Raw genomic sequence first — 14,664 nt, forward strand, 5'->3', positions numbered from 1 at the left:
CATGGTAGGGTTCACCGCCTTTGTTTCCTGTTAGGGATCACTGTCTCTTGTTGTCTGATGTCGAGTGTCTTAAAAAATCATTGTTTTGAAACTGCATTTGCAAAAATTATGTAACAGTCATAAAATTATGGCAGTTGGGGAGATCTGATCTAGCCAACTTCCCTCTTGCCTTTAGCCTTCAAGCTGCTCTCCTAGGCTTAAGCAAGCTAACTTTGGGAAAAATATAGTTTATAGTTTACATTATAACAGCCCTTCCGCAAAACTCAACCACCTTTGTAAAGCTAACGAGAGACCACCAGGCTAGGAGAATAGAGGAGCCTGAATTCTGCTAAGGTGTAGACGTAAACAATTGCCAGCCATTATTCTGGAGGTCACAAGATACACAACTTCCCCAATTACTCCTGCAGATAACTTTACTATTATAGAACCTAAGATTGGCCTTTTGAGATATCTTTTCCATTTCTCTTTGCATGTCTGGCTCCACCTAGAGCCACCAACCACTCCTGTGGCCCCATTCAGAAGTGTCTCAGCACTCAGGAGAATCGTTTCCCACACCCCTAAGATTGCACCTCCAACCAAACACCAGCAGGCACCCCTACCCCTTTCCCCAAACTACCTTTGAAAACCCCTAACCTCTGAGCCTTCAGGGAGATTGAGTTGAGTCTCCCTCAGCTCTATATCTGGCCTGGCATGGCCAGCCTCACATCAATTAAACTCTTTTTTTTACTGCAATGCCATGGTCTCCATGAATTGATTTTGCTTGTGCAGTGAGCAGGAAGAGTCCATCGGGCAGTTACAGTTTCAAATGTTTTGTCTAGTTTGTGGTTGTTTCAATCCACTTTCCATATTCCATCTTTGTCTGAAGTGAAAGTCCACTCCTGTCATTTCTTGAATCCCTCACTTCCATTTTCCAAAGCTTAATTTGTTCTTTTCACAAACTTTGAGTAGAATGTTTAATTCATTTGTCACTCTTTCTTTCTTATTTATAATGATATTCCCTTTTATCACAACTTAACCATAACTCATACATTTTACTTCACAGGGTTTTTCTTATTGCTTTCACTGTCTCATTAGAGAAAATTTTTAAATCTCCAAATGGTTGGGGTATTTATTGTTTGATCATTTTGTACTGTTGCTATTATTAACTTCTCGTTTTTCCACATTATGTGTAAACACTGTGGTGGAGCATACCCCATAGTGGTTAATAGTTTGAATAATTGAGTCAGAAGGCTGGGGTTTACATCCCTGCTCTGTCTCTTTCTGACTATGTGATCCTGGGCAAAGTATTTAATATTTAACATAAGGCTCAATTGCTTCATTTGTACAGTGGTGATGATAACAGTACCTCTCTCAAATAGTTGCCCCAAGAGTTAAATAAAGGTAACACATATCTGGGAAGCCTTAGCTCATAGTAAGCATTCAACAAATCTCAGTTACAGTTTCTATTTGGGGAAATTTATAGATTCCTTTGTGGCCGAATTCTGATACTCACTGACAGTTGAAAGAACAAAAAAGGATATTCTCAACAGGTGTGAAGTTCAACAGAAGTTACTGATCTCCAACCTCATACCCCTTTGGCCCCCTTGGAGTTTGCCTGAAGCTGCACTGGACAATATGCCAACAGGACAGGTCTCCTCAAGAGCCTGTACTTTTCTCTGCTTGTCTACCTGAAGGTGCTCCAGGGACAGTCCAGCAGGGTTTGAGATTTGAAACTCTCAGAGACAATTCTCAATCACTGAGGAACAGGGAAAAAGGGATACATACCCCAGCTTTGCTGTCCCCAAGGTGTGTTCTATATTCTATATATTCTTCCTATAATCCCCAGAAAGATTGAGCTTCAGTCGCCCACAGAAGAAACTCACTCATTTTTTATGCACCATGGATGGTCTTTTCCTCTTCCTGTCTGACAGTTCCTGCTCTTTCTCTTGGACTTCCTGAGATTACCTCCTAAATCTGCTTTCTGGAGGAACACACACACAGATATGTATATGTATTAGATTGTCCTAGTAAATGCATTGTTCACCTTCTCTAAGCAGTGGCTCTCAAATCTCATTTCATATTATAATCAACTGGAGAATGCATCAAAATGTCTGGGAATTGTGAAATAAAAAACAAATCTCAATTTAGTAAGGGAAGACTTTATTCAAAACAGTGATTTTAAAGGGGAGTGGGGAGGAACAATTGCAATAGTGAGAGAAGAGCTATTACAACAGGGGGAACTTTCTGACCATAAGATCTGTTAAACAAAACAAGCTTGGCCAGGCACAGTGACTCACGCCTGTTATCCCAGCACTTTGGGAGGCTGAGGCAGAGGGATCACGAGGTCAGGACTTCAAGACGAGCCTGCCCAACATGGCGAAACCTTGTCTCTACTAAAAATACAAAAATAAGCCAGGCGCTGTGGTGGGTGCCTATAATCCCAGCTACTCGGGAGGCTGAGGCAGAAGAATTGCTTGAACCTGGGAGGCAGAGGTTGCAGTGAGCTGAAATTGCACCACTGCACTCTAGCCTGGGTGACAGAGCAAGACTGCATCTCAAAAAAATAAAATAAAATAAAATAAGCTTATGCACATTAAAATTTTAATAAGTTTATTTGAGCATTCAGCTATTTATAGATGGGGCAGCACCAGACCACAAGTGGTTTAGTGCTCCAAGAAGGTAAGGGGAAACTTTTATAAGGTGTTCATAAAAGTAAGGCAAATTAAATATTTGCTTGACTAAAATGGAAAATCCCTAGTTAGAGGTTAGTTGGCCATTTCTGATTGGTAAAGTCTCTAGTTAGAGGTTAGTTGGCAGTTTCTGATTGGTTAAGCTTAAGTTTTGCTTTATTGTTTACACAGAGTTGGGTTTTAATCTGCTTAGGGACTCAAGGTGCTGGAGCTGTATTAGCCTAAGAGCCTCGCTATTAATAGTTTTGATAGATCTCAAAGGCAAAAAGGGATTTCTTTTATAGAGAGTAGTAGACAAGACAAGAAAGACCCTGGTGTGGGGAAGTCAGATAAAAAGGTGGCCTGAAGGAATAACAGATCAAAGAATGGTTTGCTCTGAGGCTAGCCTATCCTTGAGGGGCTGTTAAAAGATGTTGTGGGAACCTGAGTGAAGGAGAGAATCTTAACCAAAGTTCAGTTAACAGGCATTGTTCTGAGTCCCACCTAAGTCATATGGGAAAGGATGGTTCTTTGCAATGGGCCCTTTTGAGAACACAAAACGGGTGAGCATGGAAAGGATTCTTAACTGTTTCTTCTTTCTGCAATCATATGAATCAGGCAAAATTCAATGTTGTCTGGATGGAGCCTGAACAACAAAATATTTTAGAAGCTTCTGTAAACTAAAAATAAAATTCTAAGCCTCCTGTAGGATTCAGTAAATTCTTCTTCAGAGAGCCACCATGTCAGAATGTTCAGCTTCCCTGTTCTTTGTTCTCCATTTTAAAGTTTAACTTCCTCACTCTTTATGCCTCCTTGACCCTAGTTTCAGTAAATAACCCTCTCCTAGCCTCTATACTCACATTTTAGAGATACTGACTGGAGGAAATGCTTATAGATTAAGCAATATGATTTCTGTGAGTTGCTTCAATATAATTTGGAAAGGGGAAAGGTGGATGGGGACACAGTTGGCCATGAATTGATAATGGTTGATGCTGGGTGGTGGACCCTGCAGGCTCATTCAGTTAGTCTATTACTTTTGCATATGTTTGAAGTTTTCCATAATAAAAAAGCATTTAAAAAAGAAACTTCTAAATTGTTCTTCATATGCAGCCTATATTGAAAACTGCTATTCATACCCATACTTATTTTTTGTCTGCTCAATTGTCAAAACCTGAAAGGGGTTTTCTAAGCGTTTTCCTCCCATGACTTTTATATTTCTATTCATTTGTATTTTCTGCAATGCTTCATTTATATATTTTATTGCTTTATTATTTGTCACAGTAGGTTTATAAAAGATATTCTTTTTTTCTTTAAAAATAATATATGCTCATGGCAAAAGCAAAGAAAAATAAAGCAGAACATAAAGGTAAACAGTGAAAAATAGACTTGCCTCTCAACTCAGATCCCCAACTTTCTTGCTTGCTTTTTTTTTTTTTGTTTTTGAGACAGAGTCTCACTCTGTCACCTAGGCTGGAGTGTAGTAGCATGATCTTGGCTCACTGCAACCTCTGTCTCCTGATTTCAAGTGATTTCCTGCCTCAGCCTCCCAAGTATGTGGGACTACAGGCACCTTCCACCACACCTGGCTAATTTTTGTATTTTTAGTAAAGGCAGGGTTTCTCCATTTTGGCCAGGCTGATCTTGAACTCCTGACCTCAGGTGATCTACCCACCTTGACCTACCAAAGTGCTGGGATTATGGGCATGAGCCACCATGCCTGGCCCAGATCCCCAACTTTCAGTCCCCCTGTCCAGTCCCACATTCTTCTGTCTCCACGGAGGAGTAGTGACTCTGTATATAAACTGTAGGGACAGAAAGGTGTGATATCTTTCCTTCCCATCATAAGTGTCACTGCAGATACTCATGTAACAAGGCAGGTTAACAAGAGAAGAGCATAACAGATGTAGTTAATCTAAGTTTTACGTAACCCAGAATGCTTCAGAAATGAAGACCCAGGGAAAACAGTTTGTTTTTGTGCGACCCCCTTGTAGACCCCTGCCTGGTACCCGACCCCAAATAACAGCTCGAGAGTTGGAAGCCAAGTTCAGGTTTATTGGGACCAGCGGGCAGGCCAGGAAAGGAAGGAGATCGGGGCTGGCTGCGACTGCGCAGCTGGGGTAGGAGGGTTTTATAGGGGGGCGGACGGGGCGTGGACACAGGGCTGGCGGAGTGTCGTAGGAGCTTAGGATAGGCTGTCCGTCTCTGGGCAGACTGCTGAGGTGGCTCAGAGGGTTACGTGTCGGTTCAGGATAGGCCGAGGCTTGGCGGGCTTTCCTGCTGCGATGATTGGCTGCTTGCTGTTGCTGGGCAGAACAGAGCAGCGCCTGAGGGTTTTCTTCCGGGCAGAAGTTCCGGGCGGAACTTTCTACCGAACAGTTTTTATGCTTAGATTTGATGAAGCATGGACGGCCATGTGAAAATGTGGTTAGACAAAAGGATATGACCGAATAGTAACAGATGGCGTGGGGAAGCACAGAAAGGCCTGCCTGTTCAGAATCTTCTTGGCCTCTCTGTTGTAGCATTTATTCATCCTGGGTATGGGGCAGGACCCTCTGGAATGAGAGTCTTATAACCTACTATTAGGCAAGAGCAGATCAGAGAACATCTTCATGGCCAGTGCTGGGGCTCAGAAACAATACCCCAAAATGAAGTTCTCCCAAGCAGCCTCAAGAGCAAAAGTTTCTCCCCGAGGCTAGCCATACAAACTAGAATCCCTCTTCCCAAGGCAGGTCATAGAAACCAGAACCCCTTTTTCCGCAAACCAGCTATTAAACCTAAACTTAATGCTCTAACTTTTCTTCTACCTTTCTGTGTAGAGTATTAAGTATGTAAGTTAGAGTATTATGTATGTAAAACTGGCCATAAAAAATTATCTGATCTTCCTTGTTTGACTGTAAATCATAAAACCCCCATTTCAGAACGGGTCCTGCCCCATACCCATGGAGAGAATGCATGCTCAGAGAGGGCCAGAAGAGTCTAGACAGACAGGCCTTGCTGGGTTTCCCCACTCAGTCTATTAGCATTAGATCAGACCCTTTCTGTCCGATCACATTTCTACATGGCTGTCCATACTTTATTGAAACTAAGCATGAAAGTGGACAATTTCCCCTGTATCTTTGGGTCTTCCTTCTGAAGGCTCCTGTATACACATATTACATCCATTTGTATGCCTTTTCTCCAGTTAATCTGCCTTTCTTGAGTTGGTTTTTCAGCAAACCCTCAAAGCACCAAGTGGAACTCCCCGGCCTCCGCAGGAGCTCTTAGACAGAAACATTGGGAGAAGTTTGGAGTAATAGCTTGCTTTGGGTAAAGTGAGTTCTAACTTCTAAGATCCACCCCCCCCCCCACCCTTGGGGAAGAGAAATTCTTGTTCCTGACTTACTTCAGGGTTTGAAAAGGAAGACTGGGAGACAGGAGGGCAGAGAGGGCAGAGAGACCTTGGTTCTGAGGCTGCTTCTGAGAACTTCCAGTCTCCTTTAGTTCAAAGAATTCAGCATACCAAAGTTCCATGCTTTGGGCTATCACTTTCTGAACCCTGGCAGAACATATATATGCACATGTGTTCATATGCTTGTAACTGCCCAAGGGGTTCCCCTTGCCCACTGCCTGGACAGAGCTGACTCATCAAGACAGGGGAATTGCAATAGAGAAAGAGTAATTCACACAGAGCCAGCTGTGTGGGAGACTGGAGTTTTATTATTACTCCAATCAGTCTCCCTGAGCATTTGGGGAGCAGTTTTTAAGGACAACTTGGTGGAGATGGGGAAGCCAGTGAGTCATGAGTGCTGATTGGTCAGGGATGAGAGTCAAAGCTGAGTCAAAGCTCTGAGACAGCTTAGAGTCAAAGCTGTCTTCTTGTGCTCAGTCAGTTCCTGGGTGGGGTCCACAAGATCAGTTGGACCAGTTAACCAGTCTGGGTGGTGCCTGTTAATTCCTCAAGTACAGGGTCTATAAATGATCTCAAGCACTGATCTTAGGAGAAGCTTAGGTAGGGTCAGAATCTTGTCTCCCCCAGCTGCATGACTCCTAACGCATAATTTCTAATATTGTGGCTAATGTTAGTCCTGCAGAGGCAGTCTAGTCCCCAGGCAGGAAGGAGGTCTGCTTTGGCAAAGAGCTGTTATTGTCTTTGCTTTAAACTACAAACTTAAGTCTCTCCCAAAGTTAGTTTATAGTTCAGCCTATGCCCAGGAATGAACAAGGACAGGCTGGAGGTTAGAAGCAAGATGGAGTCAGTTAAGTTAGATCTCTTTTGCTGTCTTAGTCACAATTTTGCAAAGGCAGTCTCATACTCGAATGTCCTTTTTAAATATACGATTGGATCCCAGTGTAACCATAACAGCTTCATTTGCCCAAGGCATGCAGTAAGTCAGTATGCCAAGACACTGGTTGTAGCAGAGAAAGAGCTTTAATTGCAAGGCCAAAGAAGGAGGAGATGGGGAAACCGCAAATCTGTCTCCCAAGGAGTTTGGAGATAGGGATTTCAAGGATTTTAAAGCGGACCAAAGTGTGAAAATTCTTGATGGGTTGAAGAGTGCAGGGTGAAATCATAAGACAGGGAGACGATGAAACTACATTCTTATGCTGATTCTGTTTCTTCATGGGGGTCTTCAAACTGATTAGTGTCAGCTGTTTCACTAACTAAAGATTTTTTTAGTGGAATCTAAAAAATACCTTAAGGAATTCGTAAAGAAAACCTTTATGATTCTAACATCAGAATTCCTATCTGTAAGAACAATGGGGATGCAAACGGTTGGCATCTAGTACTACATGACTTTTGCTTACCAAAAAAGTGGGTCAAAGTGCATCCTATTAATGTTTAACTGTAACTGTAACTCTGCCCAGAATTCTCGTTAACCCTGTGAGGATGGCTTCACCAGGATTTTATGTACTATTAGATTCCTTGCATTTATCACTTAAATCATGTATAGAAAATTGCTTCAATGGAAAACTATGCACGTCCTGCAGCATTATCTGATTCTGTTTCTATGAGGGCTATTTTATAACTCTGCAAGTTGTGGGTAACTGATAACAATGCAAAATCGTGTCTCTAGACATGTAAATTAAATCTGTCAGATGGCGATACGACATCCCCCACCTCCTGCCAGTGGAAAAACCAGCTTTGTCCCCATTTGCACAACATTCCTTCGTGAGTGTTGGCTTCTCCTTTGAAACAATTGTGGCATCTTTTGAACCAGCCATGACATTTGCTCGGTTCCCTCATTATTACTAAAATAAAATCTTTAACACATGCTCATTTTATATCTTTATGAGAATCAGTTATAATTTTACCCTTTTTCTTTTTGAGAATTATCTTGAATGATAAATAACAAATTAAATACACAGCTCATAGGATGTAAAAAAAACCCAATTGTATTTTTGTCTCTTGTTATCCTGATGTAATTGCTAAATACAGTGAGTTCCAAGTTTCTCTTCAAAGAATCAGTATGTCAGTCTCCTTGTTCTTTGAAAATTTATTTCTAGCATAATTTATTTATGAGAACATTTCTCCTTTGCTACTGAATGAAAAAATCAGATAAGCCCCTTGACTTTTCTGATTACTCTTAGATTGTAGAGGACTACAGTCGCTTTAAGTAACAGACAACAGTCGAGATACATAAATTGGAATATATCCAGTTCAAGACATGGAGCCACACTTCCGTTTTCTAAGTCACACATTCTGATCCCAGACTCTACCTTGCTGTGCTCATCTTCTTCTTGCTCTCCCAGCCGACCTCATTCTCTGCGGTCTTCAACATTGCTACTTGTCTGCACCCTAAAAGAATTTTGAAAAACTATTTTGGTTACATATTTTTTAGTTGATGCTTATAATTATCATCATTTTTATGTAGTTGCAAAGGATATAATTTTGTTTAAAACTTTAAAATGTATTAAATAGAGCTGAGCATGGTGGCCCACGCCTGTGATCTCAGCTACTCAGGAGGCTAAGGCATGAGCATCGCTTGAACCCAGAAGGTGAGGTTGCAGTGAGCCAAGATCATGCCACTGCACTCCAGCCTGGGCAACAGAGTGAGACTCTGTCTCAAAAAAAAAAAGACATATATATATATACATATATACACACACACACACACACACACACACACACACACGCACACACACAGAGAGAGAGAGAGAGAATGAAAGAGATTCTATTTAACAGAAAAATGTTATATAGTTTCTCCTTCTCTTTAAGCCCATGTTTTCATTCTATTTCATCCACAAAATCTATCCAAAAGGTAATAGTGATTATTCTAAAAGGTCTTTAATTGCTTACCCTGCCCTACTTCTTTGCACAAAAATACGCAAACACCAGACAAATATTTTGTGAAATTTCCTCTAATCATAATACTAATATGGGAGTTAAGAAGAAATTATTTAGACAGATAGTGAGGGTAAGGAAGTCCTCGGTAAGGTTTTTCTTTTCATGAAAACCAGCCCCCAAATCATTTTCTTTTCTAAAAGGAACAGCTTGTAAAATTGAGCTGCAGACATAGACAAGCAAGCTGGAAGCTTGCACAGGTGAATGCTGGCAGTTGTGCCAATAGGCAAAGGCTATCTGCGATAGGCATGTTCAAAATGGTGGCTCCATCTTCCCTTCTCCTTTCCAGCCACGTGTACAGTGCAGACAACATGTGCTGGCCAAGTGGAAAGCCCCTTTGCATGGCTTGCCCATGCATTGTGTAAATGTCACACCTGGTCCAACCAATTTGTGGGCCCTATGTAAATCAGACACCACCTCCTCAAGCATGTCTATAAAATCTGGTGCACTCTGCCACAGACTGGAATTCCCATTTGGATGGCCCTCTCTCTCTCAAAAGGGAGAGGATTGTTCTCCTTTCTCTTTCTTTTTCCTATTAAACCTCTGCTTCTAAACTCGCTCCATTTGTGTGTCTGTGTCCTTAATTTTCCTGGCATGTGATGATGAACCTCAGGTATTACCCCAGACAATGATGCTGCTTCAATACTCTTAGGACTTAAAAATGTATTCTGAACTACTGTTAGAATCATTTTTAGTAAACAATTTACTGCGACTGCGTACACATACTGTAAATGTTGGTAGGCAATTGTTAAACATTAAAAATAATATTATACTGAAAATGCAGAAATGCATAGGGCTGGTTTTGTTTTCCTCATTTGTTTTAGGTTTTTTAAGCTAGAATGAGATAGGACTCAGTATCAGCTCTGTTACCAGAAAGGGGTCCTGATCCAGACCCCAAGAGACGGTTCTTGTATCTTGCACGAGAAAGGTTTTGGAGTGAGTCCATAGAGAGAAGAGAAAGCAAGTTTATTAAGGAAGTAAAGGAGTATAATAATGGGCACTCCACAGACAGAGCAGCAGCACAGGCTGGTTTACTTATCTTACTTCTTGATTATATGCTTAACAAGGGGTGGCATGAGTGTTCCTGGAAAAAGATAGGAAATTCCTAGAACTCAGGGTTCCTCCCCTTTTTAGACCATATAGGGTAACTTCCTGACATAACCATGCATTTGTAAACTGTCGTGGTGTTGGTGGGAGTGTCTTCTAGCATGCTAATGCATTGTAATTAGTGTGTAATGAGCAGTGAGGACAAGCGGAGATCACTTTCATCACCATGTTGGTTTTGGTAGGTTTGGGCTGGCTTCTTTACCACAGCTTGTTCTTTATGACCTTTATCAGCAAGGTCTTTATGACCTGTATCTTGTGCCAACCTCCTATCTCATCATGTGACTGAGAATGCCTAAGTCCTGGGAGGTCTCAGCCTTGTTTTACCCAGCCCCTATTCAAGATGAAGTTGCTCTGGTTCAAATGCCTCTGACAGTTCTATTGCTATTACTTTTTTCTTTTATACCCAAAGCACTAAAAAGCCTTGTTTACAAAAATACACAGAAGGATATTTGCTTCATCAGCACATGTACTAAAATTAGAATGACACAAAGATTAGCATGGCCCCTGCACAAGAATATCACACAAATTCATGAAGGGTTTCATATTTTTATTACATAATGTGTCAATGAACAATAAAACAAAGCTTAAAAAAATACATAGAAGACTATCCTTTCAACCTTAAATATCATATGCTGATCTGTCATTAGAAATTGTCTGCAATGATTTCTCAGCTGACAAGTCATTCTATAAGTCAGATATTTATCTTTAAAACAATCCTGGGTTCTTTTTTATGTATGAAGGTTCACTTTCTGAAAATTCATTAAGCTCTATACCTAAGATGTGTTCACTGTTCTCTACCTGGGATATAATTAAATGTGTCTTCTAAACCACTCATTTGCTCACCACGAATTACCTGAACTCCAACCTTGCTGGGTCATGGGGGCTGGCTCTCCCTTCTCCCATGATGAGTACCTTTAAGCCCAGCTTCCCACGATACCAATGTTTTTTCTCCCTGGGTGAGGGGACTTTAACATCTGCAGACCCCTGTCAAAGAAAACAAGAGCCAGACAGAAGTTAAGGCAGTGAAAACAAATTTTATTCAGGAGCTGCAATAGGGAAGGAGACCTCAGTTTAGAACCGGCTCCCTTCTGAATACAAGGACAAGGGGGAAATTACGGCCATGGTGCACAGTGGGGTCAGTAGATGAAAACTACTAAAAGAGAACATCAGGAGTAAGAGAGATTCGAAACTGACTCAGCTTCTAGCTGAAGGCAGCCAGTTTAATAAGATACTAAGGGAGAGGGGTTGAGGGATTTCATCAGATATCAAGGGTAGTTAGATACCAAGGGTGGGGGATTCTAGTGAAACTACCGCAGCAGGATTCTTTCTGAAAACAGAATAAGCATAAGGACAGAGCCCAAGGTCTGGGTCTTAAGGGCTTAGGAGAGCCTGATTAGTGTTAGGTCAAAGAGAGAGTCCTTTGCCCCAGATGTCCCTAAAGCCCCAAGGGTAGGACAGCTAACTTTCCTAGGAAACTTCTGAAAACAACCGGCACTCCAAATCAAGACTGCCTGATGCCACTTCCTCCCATGAAGGCCACTTCTAGGAATGGGTCACTCTACTAGAAAGAAAAAATGTCTTGTGGAAGCCCTGGCCCTAGAAACAACTCACGTGGAAACATGGCAGAATGAGGGATGTTGTGCATCCCTGTCTTATTTACCTTGGCCTGGGGACTTTTCCTTTACTCAATAAAGACTATTCCTTGAGTCATGCTTGCAAAGCCAGTGGCAGGATAGATCCTCCTTCAATTTTATTAAAACACCAGATTTGCAAAAGGATTGTTACTGGGTTTTTGGGGTCATTCATTAATGACCAAGTTTGACACCAGTTTTTCAAAAATCCCTGCTTGTTGCCCAGGGGTCAGTGCATGATAGTGAGATTCAGAACACATAGGTTTCTTTTGTAAACTGGAAGCTGAGCTCTAAAGGGTAGGTAAGAAAAGAAGGACCAGTATTGGCACTCAGCTGCGGGCAAATTTCTCAAGCAAATCAATTTTAGGAAAAAACATTTGGCTTCTGAAAGTTTACCCCCTTAAAACTGTTGCTGCCCCAGAATCCCTTAAAACATCTCACAGGTGGGACGCAGCGGGTCACACCTGTAATCCCAGCACTCTGGGATGCCAAGGTGGGTGGATCATGAGGTCAGGAGTTCAAGACCAGCCTGGCCAACGTGGTAAAACCCTGTCTCTACTAAAAAAAAATTAGCTGCCTGTAATCCCAGCTACTCTGGAGGCTGAGTCAGAAGAACTGTTTGAGCCCAGGGGGCAGAGGTTGCAGTAAGCCGAGTTCTCACCACTGCACTACTCCAGTCTGGGCAACAGAGCAAGACTCTTTCAGAGTCTCAAAAAACAAAAACCTCACAAAACCCAATTGGGGAGGCTGTTTCCCCCCATTCACAGATTCTATTTCAGATACTACCAAGGTCGAAGCAAGGATTTGAGAAGTAATGAGGTAGGACAGTTCTTCCTTGGCTAGTGGCTTCTCTGGAACTGGCAGATGATTCAAGCTGGCATTTTACCTTCTAGAGCTTTCCTGGGCACTCTGGGAGCCCCAGCTCTGTGACTCAGCTTCAGGTCTCCTGAAGAGGATGGCATAGTCTGCTCCCTGGCCTAGATGCATCCGTGTCAGCCCTGGGTTGTGGTGCTGCACCCAACATTCTTCATAGTTGAAGACATCTCACCTCCCAGGTGCTCCTCTTGAGTGGGACTTAATACAGTTCAGCCTGGATTTTTCTCCCACCTGCCACATATCCATTTAGTCTACAGAAAAGCCTCATCAAATCCTTACCCCTGCCCCAAGAAAGAAACCAGGGGGTACAGTCGGTTAACTAGCACTCTCGTGGCTCTAACACCAAAGCAACTAGTTGTCCCATCTCTAGCCCTCTAGATTTTGGGGAGTTACACCCCAGACCACCTAACTGGACACTTACCAAGCTCTCAGATGGTCTCACTGAAGATCTGCCTCATTATATTTGGGATCACAGGATACATCCCCTTGGGGTAGAAGGGATGGAATTCACAGCACAAATTTTTTCCAAAGAAATCTTTTAATCTCTCTTCCCATACTCTGACACTGTGAATAATCCTTAAACCTGCTAGATGCTTGTAACCAGTTCTCAGGAATATTTCATTTGTCAATCGGCACATAGGCTCCATCTTAAACCTATTTGAGATTTCGTATTAATTATATTTCTACCTCAGGTTAAACTGAGACAAGAAACACTCATGCCATACCATTCTGTTAACTGCTGTCTTGGTTTGTTTTCTGTTGTAACAGAATGCCTGGCGCTGGGTAATTGATAAAGAAAGGAAGTTTATTTGGCTCACAGTTCTGGAGACTGGGAAGGGCAAGGGCCTGATGACAGCTTCTGGTAAGGTCTTTGTACGGCCTCATAACTTGGCAAAGGGCATCACATGGCTAGAGGGCAAGAGTGTGTAAAAAAGACAAAATGTGAGGGGTGGCCTTGCTTTATAACCATCCACTCTCATGGTAACTGATCCAGTCCCATTAGAGCAAGAACTCACTGATCCCCTGGAGAACTAACCCAGTCCCACGAGAGCAGCATTAATCCTTTCACGAAGGCAAAGCCCTTATGACCCAAACACTTCATAAAGGTCCCATGACTTTTCAATGTCATTACATTGGGAATCAAATTGCAACATGAGTTTTATACGGGACAAGTCATATTCAGACCATTTGTGACTGCCCATGTATGGCAGTATCTGTAACTGTCTGGATGCATCTTTACGGATATATCAATAACTCATTTAATCTCTCATGGTCATCTACTTCAACAACGCTTTAATAAATATATCCCTTCACCTGTGTTTTTAGGTCAACTGTTAATATACCTGTAGGATAAATTTCTAGAAAAGGAGCTAAGTCACTCTCTAGGTTATACCAATTTACCCTTCCAATCTAAGTATTAAAAAGATGGTTTTCCACATCCTCTGAACATAGTACCTTATTACATTTTTTAATCTTCTCCAGTGTAATAGGTGAAAAATCATAGCCTACTTAAATATGTATTTTCTTGATTATAAATGAGGTTAAATATACTTTTATGCGATTTAAAACCACTTATTATTATTTTTTTACTATGAGATGCCTGTTCATGTCCTTTGCTCATTTTTTCCTATTGTGCTTTTGGCATTTTTCATATTAACTTGTAAACACTTCATGTATTATTAAGGAAATTGGCCCATTGTCATGTGTGTTGCAAACAGATTTTCCCATAGTGCAAAAGGGCATAGTGGGCAGGAGCACCGGTGAAGAGGTGGTTCAAGGCAAATGTAGTACAGCTCAGGGCATTTAGAATGTAGCTACATTTGGAACAGCTTCTCTCACATCTTCCCCTGTCTCCCAGATGTTACCTTCTCATTCATAGCAGCTCAGCGGTGAACATCTAATTGAAGTGCAAGAAAAAGGGTCCAATGGACAGTCACCATGGCAACTGCCCCTCCCACAGTATTTACCATTCAAAGGCTTCTGCAGGCATTCATGTACGACAAATTAGCAAAGAAAGATTTCCAGATTCACAATCCTAATTTTTGAATGCAGTTTGAAGGTGCTTAGAAACCTAAAGAAT

General features: G+C 41.8%; 1 pseudogene; it reads left to right on the forward strand.

The window, feature by feature from the left end:
* Positions 1-10,526: 10,526 nt before the first annotated feature.
* On the forward strand, positions 10,527-10,626 carry LOC118149013 (U6 spliceosomal RNA; annotated as a pseudogene).
* Positions 10,627-14,664: the final 4,038 nt, after the last annotated feature.

The sequence above is a fragment of the Callithrix jacchus genome, chromosome 17 (assembly GCF_049354715.1).
Source record: "Callithrix jacchus isolate 240 chromosome 17, calJac240_pri, whole genome shotgun sequence".
In the NCBI taxonomy this organism is placed as follows: Eukaryota; Metazoa; Chordata; class Mammalia; order Primates; family Cebidae; genus Callithrix; species Callithrix jacchus.